Consider the following 20,392-nt stretch of genomic DNA (forward strand, 5'->3'; position numbering starts at 1 on the left):
TCTAGCTAAGGCCTAAGATACCCTGGAATAAATCAACTAAGTTATTAATTCCTGGGATTTTTACAGCCAACTGTCCATGGTATGGTCAAAACTCTAATTTTTCATGCAGTGCGTAAAAATAATTAATTGTTCCTCTATGAATGCCCATTTTCCAATGCCTTTATGAGCAAAGTTTTGTCAGCTCCCTTCACAAAGATGACCCAATGCACATTGTTAAAAAAAAAACCAATCAAATTGGATGGGTGGTGGAAAAAATAAAATGTGTACAGTTTCACTGTGAATGTTTAAGTCTTTTCCCTTGATCAAGAAAAATAAACCCCAAAGTATATTTCAATTGCTATATTGTTTAATGCTCAAGGTAGAAATAGCCCTAAGGCAATTCACCTTCAAATTGACAGAACAACATTCAGCAAACATCCTTTGATTGATGAGTGAAGTTTTTTTAGCACTGCAGTTGCGATAAGGATTTTTTGTGTGAACCACATATGTAAACAATCAGATAATTTAACAAATATGTTAAATATTATGGGACAAAAAGACTGGATGCCCACTGCTTTCATGTGCAGTAGACATAAATCTCAGGGAAAATTGCAGAGATGAAATCTGCGTTGAACATGTGAAGTGCCTGGCACGTTCGAGCTCTGGAACCCTGAAGATAAGAGTTGGAAGAAAAGGACAACCTGCCTATCGATACCTCCACAGAGCACACCCTTTTGAGCTTTAGAAATCTATCGTATTCTTACAGCCACACACGCATGCAACACTTTTTAGTGTCCCCTCTAGACAGATGTGCATCTTTTTCAGTCCTTATTGAAGCAACATTTTGTAGAAACGTCTTTTTGGAAAATAGTGTCAATAACAACAATCTCTCTCTCTCTCTCTCTCTCTCTCTCTCTCTCTCTCTCTCTCTGAATTATTACAGCAGGTTTGTTAACTGAATACACTGCTTGCTAAGATATTGATTGACTATCTCATAGCACATTTCCTGCTATAAATACCGGGCACAATTCATCGCCCTGTGAACGCAACAATGCACACATAGAGGGAACTGGCACACCTCTTTTTTTTCCCTCCCATCCCAGCTTGGTCTTTGCAAACATGCATAGGAACATAGGACACTGCCTTATACCACGTTAGACCATTGGTCGATCTAGCCAAGTATTATCAACAATGACTGGCTGTAGCTCTTCAGGCAGGAGGTATTCCAGCCCTACCTGGAGATGTCAGGGATTGAACCTGGGGCCTTCTGCAGCAAAGCAGGTGCTTTATCACTGAGCAACAACCACTGCACATTAAATATTCCTTTCTATGGGTTGGAACATGCATGTTTTCCATATATTGAATTCACTCCTCTCTCCAAGGACCTGGCCTGCATGTTATCCATGCTCTAGAGCATAGGTAAGTTATATGCAGGGACCTGGAAAGGTGAGGGGTCAGTTGGATGCCTTTATTGCACATGGGCCTGACTTTGAGTGTAAATGGCCAATGTGCATTTGGGTGGGGTGGGGTGAATCAGCTAAGGGCCACTGTGGAGTAGGAGGGCCCCATTGAGCCCCATGGGACTTCCCTACCATGCACTGGGCTGTGCCCATGGCTGATGGATTGTACTCAATATTTTAACTATCTTTAATGTATTGAGACTGATAATATGTCATGTAGTATAATTTTAACATTTACACTGCATCCTGTTTCAAAGCTTCACAGCTGGCTACATACATGTGTGCAAAATTGCACGCACAAAAAAGGAGATGTGTGAATACCACGCACAAAGTCTGAGGGGCAGTGACAGCTAACAGGGCAGCAAACAGGGTGGCTATCCATGCATCTCTTTTAAAAAATAGGAGGAACTACATCACCACCAAAGAGGACACAAATGCGCTAATGCCAATATTTACATATAGCGGCAAATCTAGATGTAATTACTATTATTTAAATAGGAACACGAGGCATCTCACCATAGCAGGGCAGACTGTGACCAATTGATCTTCTCGCCTGCACATTCTGTGTCCAGATGCTAATAGTGGATGGGCAACTTCAGGGCCTCAGCTCTCCATTTTGGAACAGATAGCCCGTCATATAGAGAACACCTTCAAATAGAGAACTGTCCCACTAAGGTGGCCAGGTGCCCTCTTTTACAAAGGACAGGCCTCTATTTGAAGGGTTGCCAGTGGATTGTCCTCTACTTTGAAGGTGTCCATCCTCTGTTTGAATTTCTGTCCAATTCAAGTCCAGATTAGAGATAAAGAACTATCAGAAGGAAGAGCCCAGGGACTTTGAAGTTATCCATTGACAGCACCTAGACAGCAGATGGAGCAAGGCACTCGCTCACAGTCTTCCACCCTAGAGTGAGATGGATTGTGTTTCTTTTTAAATTATAATTGTTTCTAAATAGACATCTATAAATATAAATTAGTATTTGCAAAATTTATGCAAATAGTATCCTCTTTTTTTATGATGCATTTCCTCTTTTTTGGTGATTCATAAGCGGCCACCTTAAAAGTAGAGCAGATGGCCACCCTATCCACAAACCTGTGTTTGCCGCCGAGAGTATACATTCCTCTGAATCCACAGCCAATCCGAAATCCCTTTATAAAACATGTTTTCAGAAACATACCTTCATTGCATTCATATTTTTCCTGTATACACGTACAACATTTTCAGGGTATACCTTGAAATGTAATGTGTGAATTGTAAAGTGTGCCTTTTACCGGAAAGGGTCCTCGACCTTCCTCTGGTATTCACTGACCTCAAGTTTGATTCTTCTTACATTTCAGAGATGCTGGTCTGTGGCCATTTTCTGCAGTGCTTGAATTCGAGAGAGGTTAGCCTCCTAGCTTTCGTTATGGCTATCTTAGCTACAGTTGTAAAGGCCATTGAAGCGTGACTTCGTCCCCTCTGCCACACCTCTGTCAATGGTCCTCATGACCTCTTGCCTGGATCTCTCCTCCAAGTATTTTGTGGCTATGTGCCTGGCTGAGAACGGTACCTCTGCACAGCTTTGTTTATCCAGATCCATCCACATTCAGTGCTTGAATTACAGACACTTCTAGGGTGACCATATGAAAAGGAGGACAGGGCTCCTGTATCTTTAACAGTTGCATAGAAAAGGGAATTTCAGCAAGAGATTTCATATGGAGAACCTGATGAAATTCCCTCTTCATCAAAGCAGTTAAAGCTGCAGGAGCTATACGAGAATAACTAGATTCAAAAGAGGGCAGGGCACCTGCAGCTTTAACTGGTGTGATGAAGAGGAAATTTCTCCAGGTTCCCCATATATACAAATGACACCTGCTGAAATTTCCTTTTCAGTACAACTGTTAAAGATACAGGAGCCCTGTCCTCCTTTTCCTATGGTCACCCTAGACAGTGCAATGAGGCAGAAGGCACCTGGCCCACTTAGCTCCCATTTTCAGAAGGCTATGGGGACATGTTTTAGCTAAAATTGAGAAGAGTCAGGGACAGAGTTTGCGGATTTCATGAAGCTCCCCTAATTGAAGTATTGTTTATTTCCTGGTTACTTTTCTGCAAAAAAAAAACAAAAACCACCACGTAGAAATTTCAAAATGCAGAGGTAAAAAGGAATATTGGAAGCAGCTGATAGTACATGGGCTCAAAAGAAAGTAGATACGACAGAACTTGAAGAAACCTGCTTAATGGGAGAGGGGAAACTCCTTGCATGCTTATGTATCAGTGCAAGGGCACGTCATAATCTGTCCCAAAAACACTTACAGAGCATTTATCTCTCCTGAGTCTAATTACCCAACAAACCAATCCAGTAAACATCCCTCACAGCATGGGTCACTCTTTATGCAAAATTATAGGGTTCAGAATATTTACTAATTGAGCAAGCTGATTGGCTGCATATCTGTAAGTGTCTTCTAATATATTTAATTGCAATGTTTTTTGAGTCTGTGTAGTCTGAGACCCTCTGAGAGTCAGCACTTAGTCCTTTTTGCAATTATAAATGTCAGCGACAATGGTAGAGGCTTTCCCCATCTTCAAAGAGAAGGATGTTAAAGATGATTTTTTTCCTTTCTTTTTTTTGCCAAGCATAAGGAACAGAGCGCAATTTGGGCTTTTTGTTTTGTTTGTTACTTCCATTATTTAAAATTATGGTATTTGGAGGAGGATAACTATGTACACCAGCATCTAGTCAAAAACCAAGGGGCCTGTTGCGGTAAAAACCAATTTTATTTATTTCGTAGGTTTTTCCCTGCCCTTCCTCCAAAGAGCTGGGATCAAGAGCAGGCATGATTGGGCAGTTGCCTAGGGCCCACTGACAAGTGACCCCCAGAGTTGTTCCTCCTCTTCACAATTGTAACCTGATTGTTCACCTGCATCTCACTCTGGCCAAGACACACCAGTACACCAGTAGATGTTGGTGGCCAACTTTGCCTCTGCAAAGTCTCAGTTGACCTGGATGGCCAAGACCACATGGAATTGTCTCAGTCCTGAAATGCCTGGAGAATCCACAATAAGATGGCCTTGCTGTGTTGACCCAGATTAATCAAGATTTGGTTTGGTGAATGCACATTTGGATATAAAAACAGGTGCACAGCTGAAAGAAAAATATTGTGTGTAGTACTACCATGTCCCTAGAACATGAGAGAAGGAAAAGGAGACTGAGAGGAGCACTGTGAGTCCACACTATTCAGGAAGACCCCTGCTTTCCCTGGGCCACTTTCCCTCTCAACAAGCCTGGCTAGGAAGAGCTGCTGCACTGGAAATTAGGAAGGTTTGCATACAAGGCTGAGAGGTAAGGGCATTCATAGGGGAGACTTCAGGAAAAGGAATGGGGCTAACCCCTCTCTGTGTGTGAAGAGTTAGCCATGAGCATCATTTCCCCATGGCTCACAATCAGTGTCAGGTTCAAAATCAGTGGATTCTGACTGTTATTATTAGTACCATCTAGAATCTTACCATGGCATGTGCAGGGGTGGGGAACCTCAGGCCAAGGGGCCAAATCTGGCCCTTCTGGGGTTCCCCAAACAGCCAGGCCCCCTATCCCCGAAACACCAATTGTTTGGAGGTTCCCCAGGTTTTGTGCAGTTTTTCCCCATTCTAAGGGCTCCATCACACGTAATTTCTCCCCCTGCTTTGCCTCTGCGTTTTTTTACCTCCGATGCCCTTTTGCTTGTTTGCTCTTCCGCTCCGCTCTTTCTCCCTCCAGTTCATTGGTTGCTCCTTCCCTCTCTTTAACATGACAGGTCCTGTCAGATGAGTAGTTCAACCAAACCACCTTTCTGCCCAGCAAAAATGGAACAACCCTTTAGTCTGGCTCTTTGGGGGCATCGAGGGAGTACAATCCTGTCTCTGCAGAGATTTGGGCATTGTACAATTTTTAAGAAAATGCTTTCAAGCCTGGGATGCAAGGTTTGGGTTTTCTACTGAGGCTTGGAGCCGGCTGCTGGGAGAGATTGCTTTTCCCTGCCAGGACCTGATGCAATCCATTCAAGCCAACAGCAAGGTTCCCAATCACAGCACACACACCCAACAAAGGAAATTTATTTATATTTATTTATTTATTTATTTTATTACATTTTTATACTGCCCAATAGACGAAGCTCTCTGGGTGGTTCACAATAATTAAAACCATAATAAAACAACCAACAGGTTGAAAACACAAATACAAAACACAATATAAAAAGCACAACCAGGATAAAATCACGCAGCAAAATTGATGTAAGATTAAAATACAGAGTTAGAACAGTAAAATTTAAATTTAAGTTAAAATTAAGTGTTAAAATACTGAGAGAATAAAAAGGTCTTCAGCTGGCGACGAAAAGAGTACAGTGTAGGCGCCAGACGGACATTTAGGGAAAATAATCCAGACTTTAGGCGTTCTAGGAAAAGACAGAAAAGGCTGGGGAAGAAGCAGGGTGTCAGCAGGACTGGCACAGCTTCACGTGAGTACCATGCTGCAAACCCACACACCAGCCATGGCAAGAGTGCACTAAATCGCTGGTGTGATGGAACTCTAAAAGGTTAAAATGAGAGCCAGTGTGGTGTAGCAGCTAGAGTCAGACTGAGAGTCAGGAGGTCCAGGTTCTAATTTCCACTCCGCCAAGGAAGTCTGGGTGTCACAGACTCTCAGCCCAGCCTATCTCATAGGGTTGTTGCTGTGAAGATAAAATGGAGAGATAAAATGGAACCCACCTTGGGTTCCTTGGAGGAAAAAAGGCAGGATTTACATGTAATACAATAACTAATAAATAAATGCTTCTGCTAGGACTTAGTTACTGGTAAGAAGAGCTTTCAATTAAAGTATGCTGGCCCCCTTGTCCCCACCCATTTTGCCTTGGCCCCACCCACCCCTGGAATGCAGCCCCTTCCTCCGAGCTTCTCCAAAATTGAATTCAGCCCTTGGGCTGGAAAAAATTGCCCACCCCAGTCTTCACCATCCGGCCAAGTGGCGAGGCATTTGGGGAGAGGATCACAGAACCTTTGTGACCACCTACGACCAAGCCACAGAGAGAAATGGAAAGCCACATGCCTGGAAAGATCCTGAATGCTATTCCTCTCTTAATCACCCTGTATACAACTTTCAGATTACTCACTTTTTTGAATGATTACTTGAACGTTGTTGTTTTAAAAAATGCAAAGCACACATGGTGTTTAATAATAATAATAATAATAATAATGAGGAGGAGGAGGAGGAGGAGGCATGAAGTTCTTGGAGACGGGTTTCTCTCCAGCCCTGGTTCCCAAATTAACTTGTCAGGAACATTCTCTGTGGCTGTATTAGTTCCTTCTTCTCTACACTGCAGCCTTTTTCTCCACTCCCCCCCTCCTTTTTTTTTTTTTGGTAAGATGCCAAAGCCTGTCAATTAACAGTAAGCCTATCCCTTATGAACAGAAGCAGGGACTGTGATCATGTTCAACTAAGATCAAGGATTAGTAAATCAGCATGGCTCCAGATTGCAGACACTATTTAAATCCTACAGGCCTTACAAGCCAACACAGCATATTATGTTCTGGCTGGATGTGGAGAACAGCATCTCCCGGTTACAGGGGAGCTCACTCTTTACCTTTCCAGGGCAGTCAATTACACAACAACTTAAAACGAGCACTGATTTTATCATCGCCATGGCCCGATCAAATGCCAGCTCACAACCATCAACATCCTACCACTGGTCATATCTTATCAAAGACTTTCTATCAAATTAGACATATTTCATTACACCCCCAATAAATTATAGAAGAGTGGATATTTCTAAAAACAACAACAACAAAGAAACCCAAATATTACACTGTGATCAGCACTAAGGTTTCGATTCCACATTTGATTAACTGTAACAGTAGCCTTTCACACAGGTTTCAGTTGAAGACTTTTAACGGTGTAGTAAAACTGGAATTCAGCCTCAAGCCAGCAGGTGCCGCCTTTCAAAACATCCATCTTTTTCTTTGGGTTGTGTGACAATCCCTGCACGCCCTACACAGTGCAACTCCAGGTGTGCTCAGATTTTTAAAATTTTAGTTATTATTTATATGCTGACTTATCTGCGAAAAAGCTTATCAAGGTGGTGTGCAGCAAGGTGTTTTACTATTTAAAACAATACAATTTTAAAACAATAAAACAAGAATAGTTAAAACATTAAGTACATAAGAAGAGACATACTGGATCGGAGCAAGGGTCCATCTAGTCCAGCACTCTGTACACACAGTGGTCAAGCAGCTGTTGACCAGGGATCCATAAGCAGGACATGAGTGCAATAGCAGCCTCCCACCCATGTTCCCCAAGAACTAGTGTATACAGGCTTACTGATTTTGATACTGGGGTAGCATAGCCTCAGAACTAGTAGCCATTAATAGCCTTCTCCGCCAGGAATTTATCCAACCCTTTTTTAAAGCCGTCCAAATTGGTGGCCATCACTACATCTTGTGGTAGCAAATACCATAGTGTAATTATGTACTGTGTGAAGAAGTACTTCCTTTTATCTATCCTGAATCTCCCACCAATGAGCTTCATGGGATGAGCCCGGGTTCTAGTAACATTAAAACTACAAATTTTAAAAGGCCAAGTTAAAAAGATTGCTTGCATACCCTTTCTAAATGTGCTTCCTGAAGAATCATAGTACTTGAGGGAGCGTGTTCCATAGTTTGAAGGCCTCTGTGGGTCACAGTTGTCTCAAAAGAGCACCTCCTTCAGATCTTAATACTCGTGCAGGTTCTTAGTGAGACAGGCAGTCCCTTAGATAGCCATGTCTTAAGCCATTTAGGACTTTAAAGGTTAAAACCAAAACCTTGAATTGTGGCCAGAAAGCAACTGGCAACCAGTAAATGTGTTTCAAGACAGGGGTAATATGGTCTTGATACTGTGCTTTAGGAGTTGCCCCATGTAAAGCCTACTGTAGTAGTCTAATCCTGATGTGAGAATCCTGATTTTTCTCACGGATTCAAAGATCTATGGTCAGGCTTGCTATACCAATTTATGCCAGTTTAAGGAGCATAGGATGGATGAGTCAAGGCGGTTCTATTCCCCCTAATCACATGGAGGTTATGTAGGGTGATCAAGACTCACTGAAGTTTGCAGGTCGTTTTCATGACATCCTCCTTCTCCAGTGCCTCTCCCACCTTTTTTAGCTTTATTCCACCATGATTTAACTTGCTGAAAATGCAGCGACAAATATACACTGCCATCAAAGAGTTGGTGTATTTCTGGGATAGCCCAATATTTTTGCAATGTTGCAGTGCCATCTGCTGGATGTATAAATGGAATGTATGGAACTTCCTCACAAAGGAAGCAGCCAAGAAAAGGAAAGGGGGACATGTATTGTGCCCATTGTAATCCCAGAAAGACTTGGCAAGAAGAAAGATGAGTGAGGGTGCAGGATTTTTGGTTTAATGTAGGTCAGCTCATGGAATTACTAGATGAGCATTGTTGCAAGCCGATCTTTGAGCTGACCGTAGGACACAAAGTGTTTGGGAATCTTCTCCAGGTCCTCATCCCTCCATTCCATCTCCCTGCAAGGAGAACCCGGGGAGTGCTGCTGATCAACCTGAAGAATCATGCTATTAGTATCAGTAAAGATCTGCACACTGCAATTTCTACAGTACCTACCTAAAGGAGTCTTTGCCTGTTGCACCCCTGAAATAAAGGCTCTTGTATGGCCATTGTAATATTTTAATTTTAAAAAAACTTGGAAAATGTTACAACACCAGATTCTCCTTTTTGTTCATAAACGTGCCTCTGATCACCTGTTCGGGGGCAGGAAGAGAGGGAAAGAGTTGTTTCATGGCCCTGCCCAAACTTCTTCCACCCCTTTGATCTCTCTGTCTCCACTCCCAGTCTCTAGCTTTGCTATTTCTCTCCTCTCGGCTCCTTTCCTCGCTATTTCTCTCCCTTCCCTGTCCTTAACCCTCTTTTTTTCTCTCCCCTTCGCTCCTTTACCTTGCTGTTTCTCCCCTTTCTAGCCTTTAGCCTTGCTACTTCTCCCTCCACCACGTCTTTTGACTAACTCCCACCCCACCCGCGGCAGCCCGTATGTGACTAGCCACATGCTCCATGGGAACCATTTTGTGGTGGTGCCCACAGCAGTTTCTCAAATTCCCAAATGTGCCCAAGGGAACAAAAAGTTTGGGGAATGCTGCTTTAGGGATAAACAGAAAGTAAGATAGGCCTTGGGTCAGCTATTTTAATTCAAAGCCAAAATATGGATATGTGTCCATTTAGTTCAGATCCTCCCTCCTTCAAAGGAAAGAAAACAGCTTATGCTGTCTTTTTGTGTTATTTAGAAAAGTGCAGGTCTTTTTTTTTATCCCTGATCAAGTGACAATGGAAGGAGCGAAGGTATTTGATACCAGGTAGTATTATACAAAGTCAAGAGGGTCCATGGGGATTTTACTCTACTGCCTGAATCCCAGACCAAAAACAAATGATATTATCAGGAAATGATCACAAAAAGCAAAGCTCTTCACTCAGATAGGAACAGCCTTTATTTCTTTGTTTCTGTAAAACAGCCCTAGAGTAAAGTCAAATAACAATGGATGAGGTTGACCTGTATTACCGTGCACTCCCTGTCACATTTAATCAGGGACTGAGCATCTTTGCCAGGGTGTGTTGTGCCCTGAATTGAAGGCAATGTTGTAAAACAAATCCTCCTTTTAAATTAAAGGCCAAGGTTAAGCACGTGTAGGTACCATTCAAAATGTAAAGTTAAGCTCACACTTGAACCTTTCCCACTGAACTGAGTGAGTTGGATCCAAATAGTCCTTCTTAGAGTAAACTTAGGGCTCATCTACACCAAGCAGGATATTCCACTATGAAAGCAGTATGAAAGTGGTACATAAAAGGCAGGAGCCACACTACTGCTTTATAGTGGTAGTGAAGTGCACTGCAGGATCTACTATTGCTTTATAGTGGTACTGAAGTGCACTGACAACTGTTGGGGCCCATGACACATCCACACCAAGCAGGATATAACACTATGAAAGTGGTATATGGTATGTGTCAGTGGGCCCCAACAGGTGTCAGTGCACTTCAATCCTGCCTTTTATATACTGCTTTCCTACCACTTTCATAGTGGAATATCCTGCTTGGTGAAGATGAGCCCTAGGTCATGACTAACTTGTGCCCTTTGGTTTCCATGGGTCTACTCTAAGAGGACTTAGGCTTCCACTTTGGGAAGTGGGGAATCCCCAGTATGATTTAAAAGTGATTAACTTTCACTAGATGGTGCCCAGCCTTTATCATAGTGACACAGAGTACTACTAAGTCTATAGTGTGAGGAAAAACTGAAGAATATCATAATCATTTCTCTTTTGTATAGAAAGGACCTTGCATAGAAGAATATGCTGTTCTTGCTATATGACCTTTTACTTTCAAAAAAATGGAAAGATAACTCGAGGTATGCACCATCTATGTAACTGCGTATCACCAACCACACAGCATGTAAACTCTTGGATAGGATTTAGCTTCTGGAAAATCTCAGCTTTTATTTATGATAAAAAAAAAACTTACAAATTTCTAGCCCTCATGGAGTTGAGCAAAGCTTCTAGTCAAGTCATTAACCTAGGAAATTATACCATTTTCTGTCCTTCCCTAAGGTCCTTTATTTCAGTGATTCTAACATATGCCACTGTTTCTTCCCTGCTTCTAATAACCAAGGTCTTCCTATAATATTTTTTTAAAAAATTGTGAAAATCCTACAATTAGTAGGATGAGGTAGGGAGAGGAAGAATTCTGCTATCAAGTCTGGAGTATGTGAACATTACACCATAGAGTACATAATCCATTAGGCATGTGCTCCGCTCCGATTAGAAGCATAGAAGCAGGAGCGAATTGGCCTGCTCCGCCTTGCCCTGAGGTGGAGTAGAAGCGGACCGCGGACACCTAGAAGCAAGGCGAAGAGAAGCGCCCATTTTCAGAGCGCTCCGGTTTCCGCGGTCCGCTCCGATCGCCATCTTGAAACATTTCGCCCATAGGATTGCATTGCGGAAAAGAAAGGGGAATAACTGTGTTGTTTTTGAAGCTATCTTTCTGAAAATTCTTGTGCTTAGAGAGTCGTGGATGGGGGTCATTTTGAGCCTACTCTCAGCTCTCTGCGTGGTGCGGTTCGTGTGCTAGAATTTTTTTAAAAACCGGCGGGAAAAATACCTTTTCCGAAGGGCTGAGGGGCAGAGTCAACTCCCGGTCATGATCACATGATCACAAAGTTGGAGGAGGGGATAGGCAAAACGGGTAACTTGGGATTCTGGGAACTTCTCTTTCTTAGTCTGAACGGACTTTTCCCAGTGTTTTTTAAAACAGTAGCCCCACCAAATGCACAAACACAACCTGAAATCATATACTAAGCCAATAATAAGAGAGCACTGCTACCCACCCTAACTTTGGGGAACAACTGAAAAGATGTGGTGCAAGGGGATCAGCTACCCTAGGGCATGCCATGTGGACGTGCCCTCACTCTCTCCTGTACTTGGAGGGCCATCAGAGCCCTCCAAAGAGAGTAACCCGGTGGAGCAATGCCTATCATGAGTTGAAGTGAGAGCTTTACTCCTTAGAGCTCTTGTGGTGGAGCAATGGCTTTCATGAGTTGAACTGACAGCGTTGCTTCTTAAAAGACTGGTCACTAGACCAGTCAAATTGGCAGCTGCTTCCCCCTCCCCGGGGCACGTCCTCCTATTACTGGTAAAAGACAGATATAGCCTTTTTTAAAAAGTTCTTCTTGTTGTTTATTCAGCAACACTGCTGCTTTTAATTCCACCCCTCCTTCGTTTATTTATTTATTTATTTATTCCATTTTATATGCATTACTGGCTTATCCTTGGCTCACTTCCTTATGCCCCCAGAAATGTCTGCTGCCTGCCTGCCTGCCTTCCCTCCCTCCTCCCCTGCCCGCTTCGCAGGGAGGTTGTGTGTGTCTGGCTTTGACTCAGGGGAGAAGTCCTTCCTGCACTCAATTAGACTTTTGGAAGTTCCAAATCCATTTTTCAAGTGTGGAAGAAGATTCATAGGTTTATCTCTACTCCCCAATTCATGGCATGTTGGGATTTCCTTTGAAATGGCCCCACTGAGCTGTCTGCAGGTTTAAGACCCGCCAAAAAACAGGGGATGATGGGATTGCCTTGTACCTTGGCATGATTGTGGGTCTAGATGGCATCTGTGAGTGTGCTCACTTCCCTTTTTTCTATTTGTCCAAATGTCAGAGAACAGTCCACGTCTGCAAATTGGGTGTTGGATTTTCATAAATTCCCCAAAGATCAGGGGATGATGGGACTGCCTTGAGTCTGGGTGTGCGTGTGTATCCCTGGATAAGCTATCATGGTGGTGAGTTTGAGGTTTCCAACGTGCAAATTGACAGAGCTATCGAAAGGGGTGTGAATGGGGTGTTTGATTTTCATATATTCTCCCAAATCAGGGGATGATGGGACTGCCTTGAGTCTTGGTGTGCATGTGTATCCCTGGATAAGCTATCATGGTGGCGAGTTTGAGGTTTCTAACGTGCACATTGACAGAGCTGTCGAAAGGGGTGTGAATGGGGTGTTGGATTTTCATAAATTCCCCCAAAATCAGGGGATGATGGGATTGCCTTGAGTCTTGGCGTGCATGTGTATACCTCCATGAGGTGTCACGGTGCTAAACTTGAGGTTTCTAACTTTCACAGAAAAAAAGTTGTATACTTTTTTAGCTTAATGCAAGCCTATGGGGGGGGGAAACGGAGCTCCGATCCGGATCCGGAGCTCCGCAGCGGAGCGGAGCGGACATGGGCGGAGCGGGGCGGAGCAAAGCAGCCCGATCCGCAAATCGCGGATCTGGAAGAGAAGCGGAGCGGGGGGTCCGTGCACACCCCTATAATCCATAGCTTCTTCTGTAATAATCAGTTCTCAAAGTCATTTGTCCAAAGCTCCATAGGTCCTCCCATGTACAATCCTATCATGCTCATAGGCATAGGAAAACAAATGAAGAGGCTGTTTGCATTCAGATGATTGGTATGGGGCAAAGGGTTAACACACACACATATATAGCTTCACCACACCAGGGTTATACTGTGCAATCACTGCGAATTGCATGCAAAGGATTCCGAAGTTTTCCAGTTTATGATCTGCTTTGACTGTGAAGTACTCCCATGCATCCTGCATTTATTTATTTATTTATTTATTTATTTATTTATTTATTACATTTCTATACTGCCAAATAGCCGGAGCTCTCTGGGAGGTTCACAAAAATTAAAACATTCAAAGTATAAAACAACAGTATAAAACCATAATATAAAATACAATATAAAAGCTCAACCAGATAAAAACAGCAGCAATGCAAAATTACAAATTTAAAACACCAAGTTAAAACTTGTGCTTCATATATAAAAGAACCGACCTATTTAACTACCTCTTTAGGAGCAAATCTTTTGTTGTTCTCCAAGCAGCCACTGGGGGCACAGGAAAATGATTTGATATGTTTAAAGTACAAATTAAACAAATGCTTCCATCCGCATAAGTTTTAAAGATAAAGACATGAAAATTGGCACAGTACTAGATATTAAGGAGGGCTTTAAGCATACCAAATTTGAATCAGATTGGGTCATCCATTGATTTTTTATGATTTTTTACATTTCTCCCCCTTAAACCCTTTCTTGGTATGCAAAGGATCTTAGGAACGCCACCGCCCGGGGTGTGATTTAGCTATCAACAACAACAGCTTTATGCTATGGGGATAATTTGAGGGAAACGGTTATGTGGGATGAAGCCCATACACATACTGTATACATACACACACACAGCCTGTACTGTTGCTTTTTACGAAAATGAAAAGGAAGGGGACACCATTGGGAGATAGTTTCAGGCATGTGTGACTTCACATCAGCATTGTTATCAATTTTACAAATTGAGACTGGAGTATAGCCGCCTTGAAACACTGGTTTATAAACATTCCTGGGCACCAAGCTCCTTTCCTTTCAAGAGATCATTGAGGAAATGTTTTGGAAAGAATATTTCATGATATGCCAGCATAGCCTAACTTTTGTGAGGTGGCTCTCAGAACTCACCTTTATGAGGCCTTTTCAGGGTGCAAAAGGGGGCGGGCACTATATAAAACAATGGTGATATATCATGGTGAAGATTTAGTGACTCAAAAATGTTTGTTTATATAATCAGGTAAATATGGCCTGAATGTAAAAAAACAAAAAACAAAAAAATACAATTTCATAGACTCAAAGCTCCATCACACTGGGGGTTAACACGCTCCCTACCTTCATGTTTTCATTCCTCAGTTACTTCCTCTTTTCAAAAGAGGAAGTACACAACTAGCACGAGGCCCATTGAGTCCGTTGTTCTAATAGTGCTGCTTCTCCTGCACACAGCAGGAGAAAGCAGCAATTCTGAGTTTAAAAAAACATTGGACTTAAAGTGGAGTTTTTTGTCGCACAAGAAAGGCCAGATAGGGGGGAAGGGGCATGGGAGGCAAATGACCTCATGTGAGGGACCTGAGCAAACTTCTTGAGTGCCCAGTGTGAAATAAAATGCTCGTCAGATGGAGCTTACAGTTTCAACAGATATGAATAGGCATCTGTTTCATTGGCATTTCTGTTTCCAATACTTGTGGAACAACTGTCTTGTGTGTGTGTGTAACTGTAACTGTGCGGTTTAGCATACAGAATAATGTAATTACTCATTCCTGAATAGAAGGATAATTACTGTCACTGAAACCCACATAACATACAGATCGTTTTGTTCTCTTTAAAAATGATAAATACAGCATTTTTCATCTTGGAGCAGGGGTGCATCCTTTTCCTTCTGAATTTCCTCCTTCTCATATTGCTCTTGAATTACATACAATTTGGGATGAATTACAAGGGGTATCACTAAGTCAATAATAAGAGAAGAGACAAGATTATTTGGGGATTTGCAAAAATAAAAAGTCAGCTTAAGTCTCAGGAGTTCTTATGGTGAGTCACCATTATTTAAAACTACCAATTATGACAGGCTATTTTTCAGTCTCTGGTAGTGGCTTGGGTGTGCAGCACCTCCAATCCACAACTGCTAACAATCTGAGTGGGAGGGAAGACCCAAGGAAGTCAGAGCTCACACTGAATGGGTGGGACAGGGGGTGGAGCAGAAATTGACCTAGTTCCTGCAGTGCAAGAAGCAGAAGGCTTTCTACTCTCATAGTGAAACTATGTGCACTGAGATTCTTTATGGAGAGCCTCCTCTGAGTGCCACCCCCAGAAGTGGCCCTAGATTAGCTGCCTGCATCTGGAGCCTTAGGCGAACTATGCAATCAGCGCCCACCACACCCAACGCCCACCCAACACCCAGATCTAGGCTAAGGTTTTTAGTAAATTGGGAAATATTTATTTTGCCTCTATTTTCTGTTTAATGAAGAGGCACCCCCCAGGCACACTCCACATCTTTGGAAGCACAATTATAATTTAGAATAAAACCCATAAAAATAATAAAACCCAGTTGGGGGGGAAATCATGTTTCCCTCCCTTCACTTTGAATCGTCTTTCTGTGATGAGCAGTTTCCTCTTTCTTCAAATGCTGCTTCAGTCCCTGAAGAAAGAGGAAGTAAACAAAGACCAGGTGGTGCTGCTTTTCCTTTATTCAGCAGGAAATGGCGGCACGTTTCACTTTTAAAAATAAGTTGGGTTTAATGGGGTCTTTTTTTGTCACTGAAAGACCAGAAGGGGTGGGAGATGCATGGGAGGTGGACGGCAGTGTCCAAAAACCCTGTGAAAAACCATGAGTGGCCAGTAACAAGCGTGCAATAAAATGCTCATCAGTTAATGCTCTGTATCCGCAGAGAGGTTCTGATGAAAACAACAAAGGAGATGAGCACAGTCGTTCACTCTGTGAAGGAACAGAAGTCCCATCCACAACGCCCAAGGGGGGTCCCTAGAAGTAGGGTCCACCCTCAGTGGTGCCACCAGCAAGGTGCCACCAGCCCCTAGGCAGTGGCTCGGGGCGGGGCGCCTTTCACTCCCTGCACTCAACTGGGAGCAGCCGCAGAGCAGGGAGATATCCCACATCATGTGAGGAAGGACTTACCCTACCATCCTCAGTTGGTCCTTCGCTCACCTCCACAGCTTCAGTCATATTCCCTTTGTACGTGCATGGGAATTGAAATAAGGAAATCTTTGTTATTTTATTTGGTTTGTCTTAAATTTGTATTCCCCCCCTCGAATTTGGCACTCCACTTAAACTGGGGGTCCTAGATTAGCTGAGTTTCAGCCTGGAGCCTTACATGTTAGTTTTTAGTGTGTGTGTAAATAAACTGCTTCAGTCCTTAAGGTGTGTTTGTGTGGTTATTCTCTGAAGGGCTGGCTATTACTGTCTTGGGACGGGGTTAAGGAGGTGGCTGTCTGGGAAATTGGACATTTGGTCCAGAGCCTACCTTGCAGGGATGTTGGGTGGACCCCAGCCTTCCTTCATAGGAAAAATCAACCAGTCCCTGTTGACTCTGGGAAGAGTCGTTACAGCACTTGTTGAAAGAGCCCCACATATTTATTTATTTATTTATTTTTATTTAAAACATTTATATCCCACTCTGTATCAATAAGATCTCAGGGCGGCGTACAGATAAAAGCATACCATATAAAAACAGTAAATATACACAGCTAAAAACAAATTAAACCATAAACCAAGTTAAAACAATATATAATTTAAAAGCAGTAAAACTATTAAAACAGTTAAAACAATGTGCCTAGTGAATTCAGCTATTAAAAGCTTTGTTAAAAAGCCATGTTTTCACTTGGCGCCGGAATAAAATCAGCGTTGGCGCCAGTCGGGCCTCCAAGGGGAGGGCATTCCACAGTCGGGGTGCCACAACAGAGAAAGCCCTTTTCCTTGTCCCATATCCCATACAAAGCATCTAAGCTCACTAGAATCCTACAAGACTCTTGGGGGACGCACAAAAACACGTATAATTGCAACTGTTTCTCCTGCATTCATCAATCTCATGGAAATCCCAAGTACTCTTGAATATGCTCATAGAGCAAAGAATATCATGAATAAGCCTGAAGTGAACCAGAAGCTCACAAAACGAGCACTCATTAAGAAGTATACAGAAGAGATTGAATGTGTAAAACGAGATCTTACAGCTGCGCAGGAGAAAAATGGTGGCTGCATTTCTCTGGAAAACTATGACGCTCTTCATGGGAAGTAGAGAGTTCAGGAAGAACAAATTGCAGAGTATGTTGAAAAAATTGCAGCAATGGAGGAAGAACTGAAAAGAATCACAGAGTTATTCACAGTTCAAAGAAGTGAAATGGAAAAGTGTCAAACAGACCTACAGGTCAGGGGAAAAGAAATAGAAGATACTTAGGCCTTAGCTAGACCAGGCTATATCCTGGGGCAAACCCCGGGATTGTCCCTGCGCATCCACATGACACACAGGGGATCCCGGGATCAGAGAGGGATCATCCTTCCTTTGCCCCGGGATATAGCCCTCCCCTTTGGGCCCAGTTTTTCCGTGGTCCCGGGCTGAGCCTGAGGCCACGGAACGTCTGGCCCATTTCCGCAGCTTGACCCCGCTCCACGTGATTACTCGCACGGAGCCAGGAGTTGCGCCCATCGGGGTTAGGGTGGGGGGAGAGGGGAAATGAAATGAAATTTTAAAAAGCACCTACCTTCAGCACATGAGCGTTCGTGCGCTCCTCTCTCCTCCTCCCTTCCTGAGGTCGTCGCAGCTTACGTGTAAATGGGGGCGAGATCTCGCATTAATCCCAACGGGAGGTCTCCCCTCCTCTCCCCGGAACAAAAGGTAGGTCTAGCTAAGGCCTCGGAAGCACTTGGAAACAACCAAGGTTCTTCTTGTCGAAGAAGAGTACATGGCATCAGCTTTGGAGAACACAGAAGAAAAACGTCATGGCACTGCTACCAAGTTGCTTAGTACAGTTAAAGAAACCACCAAAGATGTATCTGGTCTGTATGCAAAACTAGATCGTAAGCATGAGGTTGAGCAGCATAATGAAGAAGCCCAAAAGACGTTTACAGATCATATGAATACGCTCGTCGGTGAAATGCAAAACTCTCTTAAGGAGAACTATTGCAAACAGCAGCAGATGCTGGACTCTTACACCTTTTCAATCGGTGATCTTCTGTCTGCTAGCTCTTTGGCCTTTAGAGTTACTACAGCAGCTATAGATGAAGCATTCAGCTCTCTAAAGGAGATTGTTTCCACTGAAGTTTCTCTAGCTTCTGAAAAGATACTGAAGCAGGAGGCACTGACATTGGAAAATAAAAATGACCTGCAGAAACTCATAGAAGAGCACTCCTCTGGATTGGACAGAGCATTAAGTAGTCTGTCACCTGTGGTGCTACATGTGCTGAATATAAACGCTCAACTCCAGAACAACTTAGGGCATAGCTAGACGATAGGGGTTGAGGGGGATGATCTCGCGATTTTATCATCGTGAGATCGTTCACCTCATCTACACGTGGCGTGCGACATCCCAAGAAGAGGACGTCACGGCGGCCACTTTTTTCTAATCGGAGAAAAGTGCAGGAGCACTCCTGTGCAAAATGTAAGATTTTAAAAGAAAAAAACCCTTCAGCTCCCCCCACCCCACCCCTGATGGGCACAGAGCTCCTGAGGAGCTCCGTGCCCCACGCACAGTTCCCGGCTCTTCGCGTTTACTCATGTGAAGCCGGGACAAAACCGCAATGGCAAGCTGAAGACCACGGGAAAAATCAAAATTGAAGGGTAGGGTGATAGCCCGGGGAAAGGGATGGATCGTTCCTCCCTGCTCCTGGGATGCCCTGTGTGTTATGTGGACACACAGGGACAATCCCTGGATGATCCCTGGGATATCGCCCCATCTAGACATGCCCTTAAAGAAATATTCATCCCTGGATGAAAAGATGACAGTCCTTAAAGAGGAAATGACACTTATCTTCCGAGATCGTTCTCTTGGTCTGAATAAACTACAAGAAGACAGTTCCCAAATATTTTCTCAACTTCAGCATGATTGTGACAACCTGCAGGAAGAGGTGGAGTTGGCAAAGCTGGCACAAAAAAAGGGTACAGCACAGGTTATTGCTTCTCTGCAAAACAAGCTGAGCCTGCTAGACCAAGAAACTCAGCAGAACCTAAGTGGAGTCCTATAAAAAGGTGGGAGGCTCAAGAATATTACTGTCGTACAAGAAAACCTAGTTATGCAAAGTACTGGCCTTGTCAGCTCGACAACTTCCCAGCATAGCATATTGACTCAGCCTCTGGATGAATTTTCTCAAGAGATCAGGCACTCCAACAATGAAAATATTTAGATACTCTTGGAATCTGCTAGTCACTGTGAGGACCTGGGCAGCAGCCTGAGAAGTATGAGCCAGGAAACAAGTAAATGGGGTGAAATTGCAGCTACAAAGAAGGGCTGCATAGTTGATCAACAGAGAGCCTTCCTCAGCAGCAGGAAAGAACATGTACAGTGCATTTACAGGAATCTAGATGCTAGTTGCAACACCTCAGTTGCTAAAGTTGCAGACCACCTTGACAGTCAAAAGAATGCTGAACAGGTGGTCCTCAGGTCCTTGACAAGGTGCAGAATGATAAGAATGTGCTTGTGAAGGAGAGCAGATAGACTGCACTGGGCAGAGGACAAATGGGTGTTGTAGTTGGGAAAGGGAAATTTTAGTTTGGTATTATTATGTACAAATTCTAAACAACAAAGAGTCTTGGCGGCCGGACCACCTGGAGGAGGGAGGAAGGTCAGATAAGTTTGGTATTATTATGCACCAATTCTAAATGACAAAGAATTCTAAATGACAAAGAGTCTTGGCATCAGGAAGATGCTTCTTATCTACTTCAATGCTGTAAGTCATCTCAGAGGCCAAAGGAGGTGTGAGACGAAGGTAATAGGCCAAGGCCGAGGAAGGAGGAGGGAAGGCGAGAGGAAACAGGAGAAAAAGTATATAGTTGGGGACCTGCCCCAAACTCCTTGTCTTGTCTTTGCCAAAGGAT

General features: G+C 43.3%; 1 pseudogene; it reads left to right on the forward strand.

Annotated features, from left to right (window-relative positions):
- Positions 1-20,012, forward strand: part of LOC134399582 (kinesin-like protein KIF11) — a 53,938-nt pseudogene extending 33,926 nt beyond the window's left edge.
- The last annotated feature ends 380 nt before the right edge of the window (positions 20,013-20,392 follow it).

This window comes from Elgaria multicarinata, chromosome 5 (genome assembly GCF_023053635.1).
Source record: "Elgaria multicarinata webbii isolate HBS135686 ecotype San Diego chromosome 5, rElgMul1.1.pri, whole genome shotgun sequence".
Lineage (NCBI taxonomy): Eukaryota > Metazoa > Chordata > Lepidosauria > Squamata > Anguidae > Elgaria > Elgaria multicarinata.